The sequence below is a fragment of the Balaenoptera acutorostrata genome, chromosome 3, assembly GCF_949987535.1.
Source record: "Balaenoptera acutorostrata chromosome 3, mBalAcu1.1, whole genome shotgun sequence".
Lineage (NCBI taxonomy): Eukaryota > Metazoa > Chordata > Mammalia > Artiodactyla > Balaenopteridae > Balaenoptera > Balaenoptera acutorostrata.
This window is the reverse complement of record NC_080066.1, coordinates 57,038,424-57,053,296: the sequence shown is the minus strand read 5'-3', so window position 1 is coordinate 57,053,296 and position 14,873 is coordinate 57,038,424. Positions and strand designations below refer to the sequence as shown.

The 14,873-nt window shown below is 55.2% G+C and overlaps 5 non-coding genes across 5 annotated transcripts; all 5 read left to right on the top strand.

Annotated features, from left to right (window-relative positions):
- Positions 1 to 1,066: 1,066 nt before the first annotated feature.
- LOC130707944 (small nucleolar RNA SNORD116) lies at positions 1,067 to 1,159 on the top strand. The gene has a single exon (XR_009007974.1). It is a non-coding gene; the product is annotated as a small nucleolar RNA SNORD116 (small nucleolar RNA).
- A 2,690-nt stretch (positions 1,160 to 3,849) lies between these two features.
- On the top strand, positions 3,850 to 3,942 carry LOC114237562 (small nucleolar RNA SNORD116). The gene has a single exon (XR_003623094.2). It is a non-coding gene; the product is annotated as a small nucleolar RNA SNORD116 (small nucleolar RNA).
- A 2,644-nt stretch (positions 3,943 to 6,586) lies between these two features.
- Positions 6,587 to 6,679, top strand: LOC130707943 (small nucleolar RNA SNORD116). The gene has a single exon (XR_009007973.1). It is a non-coding gene; the product is annotated as a small nucleolar RNA SNORD116 (small nucleolar RNA).
- Positions 6,680 to 9,369: 2,690 nt separating this feature from the next.
- On the top strand, positions 9,370 to 9,462 carry LOC130707837 (small nucleolar RNA SNORD116). The gene has a single exon (XR_009007866.1). It is a non-coding gene; the product is annotated as a small nucleolar RNA SNORD116 (small nucleolar RNA).
- Positions 9,463 to 12,106: 2,644 nt separating this feature from the next.
- LOC130707942 (small nucleolar RNA SNORD116) lies at positions 12,107 to 12,199 on the top strand. The gene has a single exon (XR_009007972.1). It is a non-coding gene; the product is annotated as a small nucleolar RNA SNORD116 (small nucleolar RNA).
- Positions 12,200 to 14,873: the final 2,674 nt, after the last annotated feature.

Here is a 14,873-nt window from a genome sequence, read left to right as displayed (position 1 = left end):
GGCCTAGTTGGCGAGAAGTTGCACTTTGTTTGATGTTCTTTAGCCCCTTGAGTGGTTTCAGGCTGCATCTTGCCAGTAGAGTGCTGTAGGTCAGTGTTGGCTCACCCATGGGAGTTCCCTTGCTTCCGAAAGTCCTGGGAGTGACCCCAAGTGCACATCAGATGTGCTGGTAGCTGGCAGGTTCTCGAGTTGCACGTAGATATCACACCCACGGCCGGGAGGCAGGTCTCGTCCAGTCTTTGTGCTCTGGTCCAAAGGCGTGGCTGTGGGAGAGCGGGAGTCCGTGGAGTATTTCAACAGCCCCTGGGGGTTAAAGTTTGCATGCGGCCTCTGGAAGCTGACAGGGGGCTTTCTCCTTTCAGTTGGGGGTCTAGCCAGGGTGTTGTGTATAAACTATGGCGTTTACTGTTGGACGCCTCTTCACAGGGCTACAGGGACTCCCAGAGACCAAGACACGTATTCAGTGGCACACAGAGAAACCCACAAGAGCATCTGCGTGCGTAGTCACAGTCACACACGCCCACACGCATGAACACACAAATACAGCCTCTCACACACCGGCCAATGTATGTGCCTAACTTCCTGCAGTCGTACTATCAGACATGCAGTCAATTCTCGGTAAGGGATAGAGGTCCTTGGGAAGCAGTTTCAGAACTCGAGCCCAGGTAAATGTTTTTATGGATCATGTCCTCTGAGGACACCAGTCCACTTCCCAGGTGCAGTTGTTGGGTAAGCCTCGCCGTCGGCAAAAGCAAGAAGATCTTCATTTGCTCTGATGACTGGAGGTGCTAAGAAGAACTGGAAAAAGTGAGGCGGGGCCATGGTCCCGAGCATGGTCACGGATAACTCAGGACGGTAGGTATTCAACCACCCCAAGATGTGCCATTAGATATTAGGTTTTCCTCAGATGGGCCCAATGGCTGCAAGAGTGGCTTGATTGTTCGTCTTGTTGAGTGGCCTGAGGTCTGTGGATACTCCAGGCTTTTGGGGTACCCCAGGCTCATGGCTCCCCTGCAGAACCCCGCGCACTGCCCGGTTGTGTTTTGCAGCGTCCCAGCATGTGCTTGGGTCGATGATGACACTCTTGTACGCATTCCTTGGAAACTCTGAACAAAATGGGTGAGAACACACTACCGTGTCCTTATCGAAACTGAGGTTCAGCACGTTTCCTCTCTCGGGTGTAGGGGACGGTTAGGAGTGAGGGCCAGCGTCCCCTGCCGACATGCATGCAAACACCACCAAGGACTCCAGTATTGGAGGGGCTCCTGTCTGAGGGTCGACCATGTCTGCACATAAGCTGGCTTATCTGTGTATCCCGGGTCGCTGCTGAAAGGCGGTTGAAGGAATACGAGGGGGCAGGCTCTCTTGCTGGTCTTAAGAGTCAGGGTGTGAGCCGGTCTAGGCCCAGTGGGCTTGCAGTTGGATAGGTGTGTTTTGGCCAGGATCACACTTCGTGCATGCTTTTTCATGTGTTGATTCTGGAAGCCAAAATGAGCAAGCGTCCCTGGTTGGTGCCTGGAGCCTGAGGCCAGGCCTGTGGCCCTCCCTGTCCTTGCATTTTGCACAGTGAGGTTTTTGAGTCCCTAGTGAGGCTGGAGAAGTGGGCAGGGTTGGGCTCGGGTTGGGCGTCGGCGGAAAGGGGCTGATGGATTAGGCCACACTGCTGCCCTTGTCTGCTCCTCTACTTTAACACCCAGCACAGTGTTGGTGCCAAGTGGGGCATCGTGGAGTGGGGTGAGGATCGAGTGCTGCATTTAAACCTGCGTGGTCGCTGATGGCCTGGACAGGAAGGTAAGGGATGATGAGGACAGGTCCTTTGTGAGGTCATGGAATAGGCTGTCATAATTGGGTTGCAGGTGCTGGCCTCGGCTTCCCAAGGATGAGTCATGTTCGTGATGGGCTGGCATCAGCTGCCTATGGAGGGGGTGGCTTTGGCAGTTCAAGTGCATGAGGTGAGGTAGGTAACCTGTGTAGAGTTGTGATCCCATTGCCGGAGGAATGACACCCAAAGGGTGTCTTGTGGGACGTAGAGAAGATCGACATCGTGAGGCGTCTGTGCTGGCCTCCTTGGAGGTAGGTGAGTTATGCGAACATCCCTATTGGCTGCTTTCTTCCCTTGTTTGGGAATGGGCAAAGCGAAAGTGTTTCTCCCGGAAGGGCATGACACCGCCAGCCAGTTTGGCATGCAGGCCGTTCGAACAGCCTGAGGTTTATCTGCAGCAGTCCGTGGGCGGGGCAGAGATGGGGGCACTGTTGCGATGCCAGGTGTGCTGTCGTGGACAGCCACTGTGCCCTTTCAAGCTTCCAGGTTCCCTCATGTGGCAGAGGTCTTCCATTGAAAGTCTGTCTGTGGTCCTCAGGAACAGTGCATTTGTTCGCTGTGAGTTCCTCGGTAGTGTCGCTGTGGCAGTGGAGAATTGCCAGGATGCATGGGGTGGTGTGGGCATCATCAAAGCAGACAGGCTTGCGGTCTGTCTTCCCTGGTGTTCAGTGTCCCCGTGTTCGCATGATGTCTGTGGCTTCCAATAGGGTCGAGTCGCCCTGCATGCAGGAGGAGGGCACTTAGGAAGAGGCTGTGTATCATTTGAGTGTTTTCTCAGTGGTCAGGGCCACCAATCCTGCCAGTTGGAAACTTGCCGATACGTGGGCGAGGAGGTGGCCTAATTTCTGCTCTGGTGTTCCAACCTGTGTCATGGTTGCTGAAGCCCAACACTTCCCATTGTGGGCATTCCCACGGGGTCACGGAAAGTGATTTGGTCGAGTTGGTGAGAAGACGCACTTGGTCCGCAGTTCCTTAGCCCCTTGAGAAGTGCCGGGCTGCATCTTGCCTGTAGGCAACTGCAGGTCACTGTCAGCCCGCCCATGGGAGGTTCTCTTGCTTCCGGGAGTGCTGGGAGTGACCCCAAGGGCACATCAGATGTGCTGGTAGGTGGCAGGGTCTCCAGGTCCACATAGCTGTGAGAGCCACGGCCGGGAGGCAGGTCTCGTCCAGTCTTTGTGCTTTGGTCAGAAGGCGTGGCTGTGAGAGAGCGGGAGTCTGTGGACTATTTCAATAGTCCCTGGGGGTCAAAGTTCGCATGTGGCCTCTTGAAGCTGACAGAGGTCTTTCTCCTTTCAGTTGGGGGTCCAACCAGGATGGTGTGTATAAACTATGGCGTTTACTGTTGGAGGCATCTGCAGAGGCCCACAGGGACACCCAGAGACCAAGACGCGTATTCAGTGGCACACACCGGAACCCACGAGTGCATCTTCGTGCGCAGTCACAGTCACACACGCCCACACACGTGAATACACACATACAGCGTCTCACACACTGGCCAACATACATGCCTAACTTCCTCCAGTCGTGCTGTGAGACACGCAATCAGTTTTCGGTAAGGGATAGTGGTACTTGGGAAGCAGGTTCCGGGCTCACACGCAGGTAAGTTTTCACAAGAATCATGTTCTCTCAGGACTGTGGTGCAATTCAGAAGCCTACATGATTTCTGTCCACTTCTCAGGTGCAGTTGCAGGGTAAGGCTGGCCGTCGGCAAAGACAAGAAGACCTTCGTGTTGTCTGATGACCTGATGTGCTAAGGGGAAGTGGAAAAAGTGGAGCCGGCGCACGTTGCTGAGCGTGGCTGGGGATAACTCAGGACAGTAGCATTCACCCATAGTAAGATGTTGCATTGGATATTAGGTTTTCCTCAGATGGGTCCAATGGCTGCCAGAGTGGATTGATTGTTGGTCTTGCTGAGTGGCCTGAGGACTGTGGATTCCCCAGGCTTTTGGAGTACTTCCGGGTCATGGCTCCTCTTCAGAGCCCCACGGCCTGCCCGTTTGTGTTCTGCAGCGTCCCAGCATGTGCTTGGATCGATGATGACACCCTTGTATGCATTCCTTGGAAAATCTGAACAAAATGAGTGAGAACACTCTACCGTCTCCTCATCGAAACTGAGGTCCAGCAAGTTTCCTCTCGGGGGTAGGGGACAGTTAGGAGTGAGGGCCAACATCCCCTGCTGAAATGCATGCAAACACCACTAAGGGCTCTAGCATTGGAGGGGCTCCTGTCTGAGGGTGGACCGTGTCTGCCCATAAGCTGGGTCATCTATGAATCCGCGGTCCCTGCTAAAAGGCCGTGAGGGAATGCAAGGGGGCAGGCTCTCCTGCGAGTCTTCAGAGTCGGAGTGTGTGCTGGTGTGGGCCCAGTGAGCTTTCAGCTCGGAGAAGTGTGTTTTGACCAGGATCACGCTTTGTGCATGGCGCTTCGGTGGTTGATTTTGGAAGCCAAAATGAGCAAGTTTCCCTGGTTGGAGCCTGGAGCCTCAGTCCAGGCCTGTGGCCCTCTCTGTTGTTGTGTTTGGTGCGGTGAGGTTCTTGAGTGCCCGGTGGGGCTGCAGCAGTGGGCGGGGGTGGGATGGAGTTTGGTGATGGCGGAAGGGGGCTGATGGATTAGGCCTCGGTGCTGCCCCTGAAGCTGCCAGCACACTGTTGGCGCTAAGTGGATCACCGTGGGGTGGGGTGAGGATCGAGTGCTGCATTTAAGCCTGCGTAGTGGCTGCTGCCCTGGAGAGAAAGGTAAGGTATCATGAGGACATGTCCTGTGTGATGTCGTGGGATGGGCTGTCATCATTGGGTTGCAGGCGCTGGCCTCGGCTTCCCAAGGATGTGTCTTGTTCGTGATGGCATGGCATCAGCTGCCTATGGTGGGGATGGCTTTGGCAGTTCATGAGGATGCAGTGAGCTAGGTTACCTGTGAAGAGTTGCAATCCCGTTTCCAGAGGAGTGACTCCCCACGGGTGTCTTGCGGGACAGAGAGAAGATGGACATGCTGAGGCATCTGTGTCGGCCTTCTTGGGGGTAGGTGAGTTATGCAAACAAGCCCTTTGGTCGCTCTTTTCCCTCTTTTGGGAATGTGCAAAGCGATAGTGTTTCTGCCGGAGGGCATGACGCGGCCGGCCCGTGTGGCATGCAGGGCTTTCGAATAGCCAGAGCTTTATCCAGAGCAGTCCGTTGGCAGGGCAGAGAAGGGGGCACTGTTGCCATCCCAGGTGCGCTGCCAAGGCCAGCCACTGTTCCCTTTCAGGCTTCCAAATCCCCTCACATGGCAGAGGTCTTCTGTTGCAAGTCTGTCTGTGGTCCTCGGGGACCATGCCTTTGATCACTGTGAGTTCCTCGGTGGTGTCACTGTGGCAGTGGAGAATTTCCAGGATGCATCAGGTGGGATCAGCATCTTCAAAGCAGACAGGCTTGCGGTCTGTCTTCCCTGGTGTTCAGTGTTCCCGTGTTCGGAAGATGTCTGTGGCTTCCAGTAGGGACGCGTCGCCCTGTTGGCTGGAGTAGGGAACGTTGGACGAGGCTGCTGAGCGTTTGAGCAGTTCCTTAGGTGTCAGGGCCGCGAACCTAGCAGGATGGGAGCTGCCTGAGACATGGCCGGGAAGGTGGCCTAGTTTCCGCTGTGGGGTTCCAACATGGGTCATGGCTGCTGAAGCCCACTGCTTCCTGTGGTGGGCATTCCCACGGGTCAAAGGAAAGTGATTAGGCCTAGTTGGCGAGAAGTTGCACTTTGTTCGATGTTCTTTAGCCCCTTGAGTGGTTTCAGGCTGCATCTTGCCAGTAGAGTGCTGTAGGTCAGTGTTGGCTCACCCATGGGAGTTCCCTTGCTTCCGAAAGTCCTGGGAGTGACCCCAAGTGCACATCAGATGTGCTGGTAGCTGGCAGGTTCTCGAGTTGCACGTAGATATCACACCCACGGCCGGGAGGCAGGTCTCGTCCAGTCTTTGTGCTCTGGTCCAAAGGCGTGGCTGTGGGAGAGCGGGAGTCCGTGGAGTATTTCAACAGCCCCTGGGGGTTAAAGTTTGCATGCGGCCTCTGGAAGCTGACAGGGGGCTTTCTCCTTTCAGTTGGGGGTCTAGCCAGGGTGTTGTGTATAAACTATGGCGTTTACTGTTGGACGCCTCTTCACAGGGCTACAGGGACTCCCAGAGACCAAGACACGTATTCAGTGGCACACAGAGAAACCCACAAGAGCATCTGCGTGCGTAGTCACAGTCACACACGCCCACACGCATGAACACACAAATACAGCCTCTCACACACCGGCCAATGTATGTGCCTAACTTCCTGCAGTCGTACTATCAGACATGCAGTCAATTCTCGGTAAGGGATAGAGGTCCTTGGGAAGCAGTTTCAGAACTCGAGCCCAGGTAAATGGTTTTATGGATCATGTCCTCTGAGGACACCAGTCCACTTCCCAGGTGCAGTTGTTGGGTAAGCCTCGCCGTCGGCAAAAGCAAGAAGATCTTCATGTGCTCTGATGACTGGAGGTGCTAAGAAGAACTGGAAAAAGTGAGGCGGGGCCATGGTCCCGAGCATGGTCACGGATAACTCAGGACGGTAGGTATTCAACCACCCCAAGATGTGCCATTAGATATTAGGTTTTCCTCAGATGGGCCCAATGGCTGCAAGAGTGGCTTGATTGTTCGTCTTGTTGAGTGGCCTGAGGTCTGTGGATACTCCAGGCTTTTGGGGTACCCCAGGCTCATGGCTCCCCTGCAGAACCCCGCGCACTGCCCGGTTGTGTTTTGCAGCGTCCCAGCATGTGCTTGGGTCGATGATGACACTCTTGTACGCATTCCTTGGAAACTCTGAACAAAATGGGTGAGAACACACTACCGTGTCCTTATCGAAACTGAGGTTCAGCACGTTTCCTCTCTCGGGTGTAGGGGACGGTTAGGAGTGAGGGCCAGCGTCCCCCGCCGACATGCATGCAAACACCACCAAGGACTCCAGTATTGGAGGGGCTCCTGTCTGAGGGTCGACCATGTCTGCACATAAGCTGGCTTATCTGTGTATCCCGGGTCGCTGCTGAAAGGCGGTTGAAGGAATACGAGGGGGCAGGCTCTCTTGCTGGTCTTAAGAGTCAGGGTGTGAGCCGGTCTAGGCCCAGTGGGCTTGCAGTTGGATAGGTGTGTTTTGGCCAGGATCACACTTCGTGCATGCTTTTTCGTGTGTTGATTCTGGAAGCCAAAATGAGCAAGCGTCCCTGGTTGGTGCCTGGAGCCTGAGGCCAGGCCTGTGGCCCTCCCTGTCCTTGCATTTTGCACAGTGAGGTTTTTGAGTCCCTAGTGAGGCTGGAGAAGTGGGCGGGGTTGGGCTCGGGTTGGGCGTCGGCGGAAAGGGGCTGATGGATTAGGCCACACTGCTGCCCTTGTCTGCTCCTCTACTTTAACACCCAGCACAGTGTTGGTGCCAAGTGGGGCATCGTGGAGTGGGGTGAGGATCGAGTGCTGCATTTAAACCTGCGTGGTCGCTGATGGCCTGGACAGGAAGGTAAGGGATGATGAGGACAGGTCCTTTGTGAGGTCATGGAATAGGCTGTCATAATTGGGTTGCAGGTGCTGGCCTCGGCTTCCCAAGGATGAGTCATGTTCGTGATGGGCTGGCATCAGCTGCCTATGGAGGGGGTGGCTTTGGCAGTTCAAGTGCATGAGGTGAGGTAGGTAACCTGTGTAGAGTTGTGATCCCATTGCCGGAGGAATGACACCCAAAGGGTGTCTTGTGGGACGTAGAGAAGATCGACATCGTGAGGCGTCTGTGCTGGCCTCCTTGGAGGTAGGTGAGTTATGCGAACATCCCTATTGGCTGCTTTCTTCCCTTGTTTGGGAATGGGCAAAGCGAAAGTGTTTCTCCCGGAAGGGCATGACACCGCCAGCCAGTTTGGCATGCAGGCCGTTCGAACAGCCTGAGGTTTATCTGCAGCAGTCCGTGGGCAGGGCAGAGATGGGGGCACTGTTGCGATGCCAGGTGTGCTGTCGTGGACAGCCACTGTGCCCTTTCAAGCTTCCAGGTTCCCTCATGTGGCAGAGGTCTTCCATTGAAAGTCTGTCTGTGGTCCTCAGGAACAGTGCATTTGTTCGCTGTGAGTTCCTCGGTAGTGTCGCTGTGGCAGTGGAGAATTGCCAGGATGCATGGGGTGGTGTGGGCATCATCAAAGCAGACAGGCTTGCGGTCTGTCTTCCCTGGTGTTCAGTGTCCCCGTGTTCGCATGATGTCTGTGGCTTCCAATAGGGTCGAGTCGCCCTGCATGCAGGAGGAGGGCACTTAGGAAGAGGCTGTGTATCATTTGAGTGTTTTCTCAGTGGTCAGGGCCACCAATCCTGCCAGTTGGAAACTTGCCGATACGTGGGCGAGGAGGTGGCCTAATTTCTGCTCTGGTGTTCCAACCTGTGTCATGGTTGCTGAAGCCCAACACTTCCCATTGTGGGCATTCCCACGGGGTCACGGAAAGTGATTTGGTCGAGTTGGTGAGAAGACGCACTTGGTCCACAGTTCCTTAGCCCCTTGAGAAGTGCCGGGCTGCATCTTGCCTGTAGGCAACTGCAGGTCACTGTCAGCCCGCCCATGGGAGGTTCTCTTGCTTCCGGGAGTGCTGGGAGTGACCCCAAGGGCACATCAGATGTGCTGGTAGGTGGCAGGGTCTCCAGGTCCACATAGCTGTGAGAGCCACGGCCGGGAGGCAGGTCTCGTCCAGTCTTTGTGCTTTGGTCAGAAGGCGTGGCTGTGAGAGAGCGGGAGTCTGTGGACTATTTCAATAGTCCCTGGGGGTCAAAGTTCGCATGTGGCCTCTTGAAGCTGACAGAGGTCTTTCTCCTTTCAGTTGGGGGTCCAACCAGGATGGTGTGTATAAACTATGGCGTTTACTGTTGGAGGCATCTGCAGAGGCCCACAGGGACACCCAGAGACCAAGACGCGTATTCAGTGGCACACACCGGAACCCACGAGTGCATCTTCGTGCGCAGTCACAGTCACACACGCCCACACACGTGAATACACACATACAGCGTCTCACACACTGGCCAACATACATGCCTAACTTCCTCCAGTCGTGCTGTGAGACACGCAATCAGTTTTCGGTAAGGGATAGTGGTACTTGGGAAGCAGGTTCCGGGCTCACACGCAGGTAAGTTTTCACAAGAATCATGTTCTCTCAGGACTGTGGTGCAATTCAGAAGCCTACATGATTTCTGTCCACTTCTCAGGTGCAGTTGCAGGGTAAGGCTGGCCGTCGGCAAAGACAAGAAGACCTTCGTGTTGTCTGATGACCTGATGTGCTAAGGGGAAGTGGAAAAAGTGGAGCCGGCGCACGTTGCTGAGCGTGGCTGGGGATAACTCAGGACAGTAGCATTCACCCATAGTAAGATGTTGCATTGGATATTAGGTTTTCCTCAGATGGGTCCAATGGCTGCCAGAGTGGATTGATTGTTGGTCTTGCTGAGTGGCCTGAGGACTGTGGATTCCCCAGGCTTTTGGAGTACTTCCGGGTCATGGCTCCTCTTCAGAGCCCCACGGCCTGCCCGTTTGTGTTCTGCAGCGTCCCAGCATGTGCTTGGATCGATGATGACACCCTTGTATGCATTCCTTGGAAAATCTGAACAAAATGAGTGAGAACACTCTACCGTCTCCTCATCGAAACTGAGGTCCAGCAAGTTTCCTCTCGGGGGTAGGGGACAGTTAGGAGTGAGGGCCAACATCCCCTGCTGAAATGCATGCAAACACCACTAAGGGCTCTAGCATTGGAGGGGCTCCTGTCTGAGGGTGGACCGTGCCTGCCCATAAGCTGGGTCATCTATGAATCCGCGGTCCCTGCTAAAAGGCCGTGAGGGAATGCAAGGGGGCAGGCTCTCCTGCGAGTCTTCAGAGTCGGAGTGTGTGCTGGTGTGGGCCCAGTGAGCTTTCAGCTCGGAGAAGTGTGTTTTGACCAGGATCACGCTTTGTGCATGGCGCTTCGGTGGTTGATTTTGGAAGCCAAAATGAGCAAGTTTCCCTGGTTGGAGCCTGGAGCCTCAGTCCAGGCCTGTGGCCCTCTCTGTTGTTGTGTTTGGTGCGGTGAGGTTCTTGAGTGCCCGGTGGGGCTGCAGCAGTGGGCGGGGGTGGGATGGAGTTTGGTGATGGCGGAAGGGGGCTGATGGATTAGGCCTCGGTGCTGCCCCTGAAGCTGCCAGCACACTGTTGGCGCTAAGTGGATCACCGTGGGGTGGGGTGAGGATCGAGTGCTGCATTTAAGCCTGCGTAGTGGCTGCTGCCCTGGAGAGAAAGGTAAGGTATCATGAGGACATGTCCTGTGTGATGTCGTGGGATGGGCTGTCATCATTGGGTTGCAGGCGCTGGCCTCGGCTTCCCAAGGATGTGTCTTGTTCGTGATGGCATGGCATCAGCTGCCTATGGTGGGGATGGCTTTGGCAGTTCATGAGGATGCAGTGAGCTAGGTTACCTGTGAAGAGTTGCAATCCCGTTTCCAGAGGAGTGACTCCCCACGGGTGTCTTGCGGGACAGAGAGAAGATGGACATGCTGAGGCATCTGTGTCGGCCTTCTTGGGGGTAGGTGAGTTATGCAAACAAGCCCTTTGGTCGCTCTTTTCCCTCTTTTGGGAATGTGCAAAGCGATAGTGTTTCTGCCGGAGGGCATGACGCGGCCGGCCCGTGTGGCATGCAGGGCTTTCGAATAGCCAGAGCTTTATCCAGAGCAGTCCGTTGGCAGGGCAGAGAAGGGGGCACTGTTGCCATCCCAGGTGCGCTGCCAAGGCCAGCCACTGTTCCCTTTCAGGCTTCCAAATCCCCTCACATGGCAGAGGTCTTCTGTTGCAAGTCTGTCTGTGGTCCTCGGGGACCATGCCTTTGATCACTGTGAGTTCCTCGGTGGTGTCACTGTGGCAGTGGAGAATTTCCAGGATGCATCAGGTGGGATCAGCATCTTCAAAGCAGACAGGCTTGCGGTCTGTCTTCCCTGGTGTTCAGTGTTCCCGTGTTCGGAAGATGTCTGTGGCTTCCAGTAGGGACGCGTCGCCCTGTTGGCTGGAGTAGGGAACGTTGGACGAGGCTGCTGAGCGTTTGAGCAGTTCCTTAGGTGTCAGGGCCGCGAACCTAGCAGGATGGGAGCTGCCTGAGACATGGCCGGGAAGGTGGCCTAGTTTCCGCTGTGGGGTTCCAACATGGGTCATGGCTGCTGAAGCCCACTGCTTCCTGTGGTGGGCATTCCCACGGGTCAAAGGAAAGTGATTAGGCCTAGTTGGCGAGAAGTTGCACTTTGTTCGATGTTCTTTAGCCCCTTGAGTGGTTTCAGGCTGCATCTTGCCAGTAGAGTGCTGTAGGTCAGTGTTGGCTCACCCATGGGAGTTCCCTTGCTTCCGAAAGTCCTGGGAGTGACCCCAAGTGCACATCAGATGTGCTGGTAGCTGGCAGGTTCTCGAGTTGCACGTAGATATCACACCCACGGCCGGGAGGCAGGTCTCGTCCAGTCTTTGTGCTCTGGTCCAAAGGCGTGGCTGTGGGAGAGCGGGAGTCCGTGGAGTATTTCAACAGCCCCTGGGGGTTAAAGTTTGCATGCGGCCTCTGGAAGCTGACAGGGGGCTTTCTCCTTTCAGTTGGGGGTCTAGCCAGGGTGTTGTGTATAAACTATGGCGTTTACTGTTGGACGCCTCTTCACAGGGCTACAGGGACTCCCAGAGACCAAGACACGTATTCAGTGGCACACAGAGAAACCCACAAGAGCATCTGCGTGCGTAGTCACAGTCACACACGCCCACACGCATGAACACACAAATACAGCCTCTCACACACCGGCCAATGTATGTGCCTAACTTCCTGCAGTCGTACTATCAGACATGCAGTCAATTCTCGGTAAGGGATAGAGGTCCTTGGGAAGCAGTTTCAGAACTCGAGCCCAGGTAAATGTTTTTATGGATCATGTCCTCTGAGGACACCAGTCCACTTCCCAGGTGCAGTTGTTGGGTAAGCCTCGCCGTCGGCAAAAGCAAGAAGATCTTCATGTGCTCTGATGACTGGAGGTGCTAAGAAGAACTGGAAAAAGTGAGGCGGGGCCATGGTCCCGAGCATGGTCACGGATAACTCAGGACGGTAGGTATTCAACCACCCCAAGATGTGCCATTAGATATTAGGTTTTCCTCAGATGGGCCCAATGGCTGCAAGAGTGGCTTGATTGTTCGTCTTGTTGAGTGGCCTGAGGTCTGTGGATACTCCAGGCTTTTGGGGTACCCCAGGCTCATGGCTCCCCTGCAGAACCCCGCGCACTGCCCGGTTGTGTTTTGCAGCGTCCCAGCATGTGCTTGGGTCGATGATGACACTCTTGTACGCATTCCTTGGAAACTCTGAACAAAATGGGTGAGAACACACTACCGTGTCCTTATCGAAACTGAGGTTCAGCACGTTTCCTCTCTCGGGTGTAGGGGACGGTTAGGAGTGAGGGCCAGCGTCCCCTGCCGACATGCATGCAAACACCACCAAGGACTCCAGTATTGGAGGGGCTCCTGTCTGAGGGTCGACCATGTCTGCACATAAGCTGGCTTATCTGTGTATCCCGGGTCGCTGCTGAAAGGCGGTTGAAGGAATACGAGGGGGCAGGCTCTCTTGCTGGTCTTAAGAGTCAGGGTGTGAGCCGGTCTAGGCCCAGTGGGCTTGCAGTTGGATAGGTGTGTTTTGGCCAGGATCACACTTCGTGCATGCTTTTTCGTGTGTTGATTCTGGAAGCCAAAATGAGCAAGCGTCCCTGGTTGGTGCCTGGAGCCTGAGGCCAGGCCTGTGGCCCTCCCTGTCCTTGCATTTTGCACAGTGAGGTTTTTGAGTCCCTAGTGAGGCTGGAGAAGTGGGCGGGGTTGGGCTCGGGTTGGGCGTCGGCGGAAAGGGGCTGATGGATTAGGCCACACTGCTGCCCTTGTCTGCTCCTCTACTTTAACACCCAGCACAGTGTTGGTGCCAAGTGGGGCATCGTGGAGTGGGGTGAGGATCGAGTGCTGCATTTAAACCTGCGTGGTCGCTGATGGCCTGGACAGGAAGGTAAGGGATGATGAGGACAGGTCCTTTGTGAGGTCATGGAATAGGCTGTCATAATTGGGTTGCAGGTGCTGGCCTCGGCTTCCCAAGGATGAGTCATGTTCGTGATGGGCTGGCATCAGCTGCCTATGGAGGGGGTGGCTTTGGCAGTTCAAGTGCATGAGGTGAGGTAGGTAACCTGTGTAGAGTTGTGATCCCATTGCCGGAGGAATGACACCCAAAGGGTGTCTTGTGGGACGTAGAGAAGATCGACATCGTGAGGCGTCTGTGCTGGCCTCCTTGGAGGTAGGTGAGTTATGCGAACATCCCTATTGGCTGCTTTCTTCCCTTGTTTGGGAATGGGCAAAGCGAAAGTGTTTCTCCCGGAAGGGCATGACACCGCCAGCCAGTTTGGCATGCAGGCCGTTCGAACAGCCTGAGGTTTATCTGCAGCAGTCCGTGGGCGGGGCAGAGATGGGGGCACTGTTGCGATGCCAGGTGTGCTGTCGTGGACAGCCACTGTGCCCTTTCAAGCTTCCAGGTTCCCTCATGTGGCAGAGGTCTTCCATTGAAAGTCTGTCTGTGGTCCTCAGGAACAGTGCATTTGTTCGCTGTGAGTTCCTCGGTAGTGTCGCTGTGGCAGTGGAGAATTGCCAGGATGCATGGGGTGGTGTGGGCATCATCAAAGCAGACAGGCTTGCGGTCTGTCTTCCCTGGTGTTCAGTGTCCCCGTGTTCGCATGATGTCTGTGGCTTCCAATAGGGTCGAGTCGCCCTGCATGCACGAGGAGGGCACTTAGGAAGAGGCTGTGTATCATTTGAGTGTTTTCTCAGTGGTCAGGGCCACCAATCCTGCCAGTTGGAAACTTGCCGATACGTGGGCGAGGAGGTGGCCTAATTTCTGCTCTGGTGTTCCAACCTGTGTCATGGTTGCTGAAGCCCAACACTTCCCATTGTGGGCATTCCCACGGGGTCACGGAAAGTGATTTGGTCGAGTTGGTGAGAAGACGCACTTGGTCCGCAGTTCCTTAGCCCCTTGAGAAGTGCCGGGCTGCATCTTGCCTGTAGGCAACTGCAGGTCACTGTCAGCCCGCCCATGGGAGGTTCTCTTGCTTCCGGGAGTGCTGGGAGTGACCCCAAGGGCACATCAGATGTGCTGGTAGGTGGCAGGGTCTCCAGGTCCACATAGCTGTGAGAGCCACGGCCGGGAGGCAGGTCTCGTCCAGTCTTTGTGCTTTGGTCAGAAGGCGTGGCTGTGAGAGAGCGGGAGTCTGTGGACTATTTCAATAGTCCCTGGGGGTCAAAGTTCGCATGTGGCCTCTTGAAGCTGACAGAGGTCTTTCTCCTTTCAGTTGGGGGTCCAACCAGGATGGTGTGTATAAACTATGGCGTTTACTGTTGGAGGCATCTGCAGAGGCCCACAGGGACACCCAGAGACCAAGACGCGTATTCAGTGGCACACACCGGAACCCACGAGTGCATCTTCGTGCGCAGTCACAGTCACACACGCCCACACACGTGAATACACACATACAGCGTCTCACACACTGGCCAACATACATGCCTAACTTCCTCCAGTCGTGCTGTGAGACACGCAATCAGTTTTCGGTAAGGGATAGTGGTACTTGGGAAGCAGGTTCCGGGCTCACACGCAGGTAAGTTTTCACAAGAATCATGTTCTCTCAGGACTGTGGTGCAATTCAGAAGCCTACATGATTTCTGTCCACTTCTCAGGTGCAGTTGCAGGGTAAGGCTGGCCGTCGGCAAAGACAAGAAGACCTTCGTGTTGTCTGATGACCTGATGTGCTAAGGGGAAGTGGAAAAAGTGGAGCCGGCGCACGTTGCTGAGCGTGGCTGGGGATAACTCAGGACAGTAGCATTCACCCATAGTAAGATGTTGCATTGGATATTAGGTTTTCCTCAGATGGGTCCAATGGCTGCCAGAGTGGATTGATTGTTGGTCTTGCTGAGTGGCCTGAGGACTGTGGATTCCCCAGGCTTTTGGAGTACTTCCGGGTCATGGCTCCTCTTCAGAGCCCCACGGCCTGCCCGTTTGTGTTCTGCAGC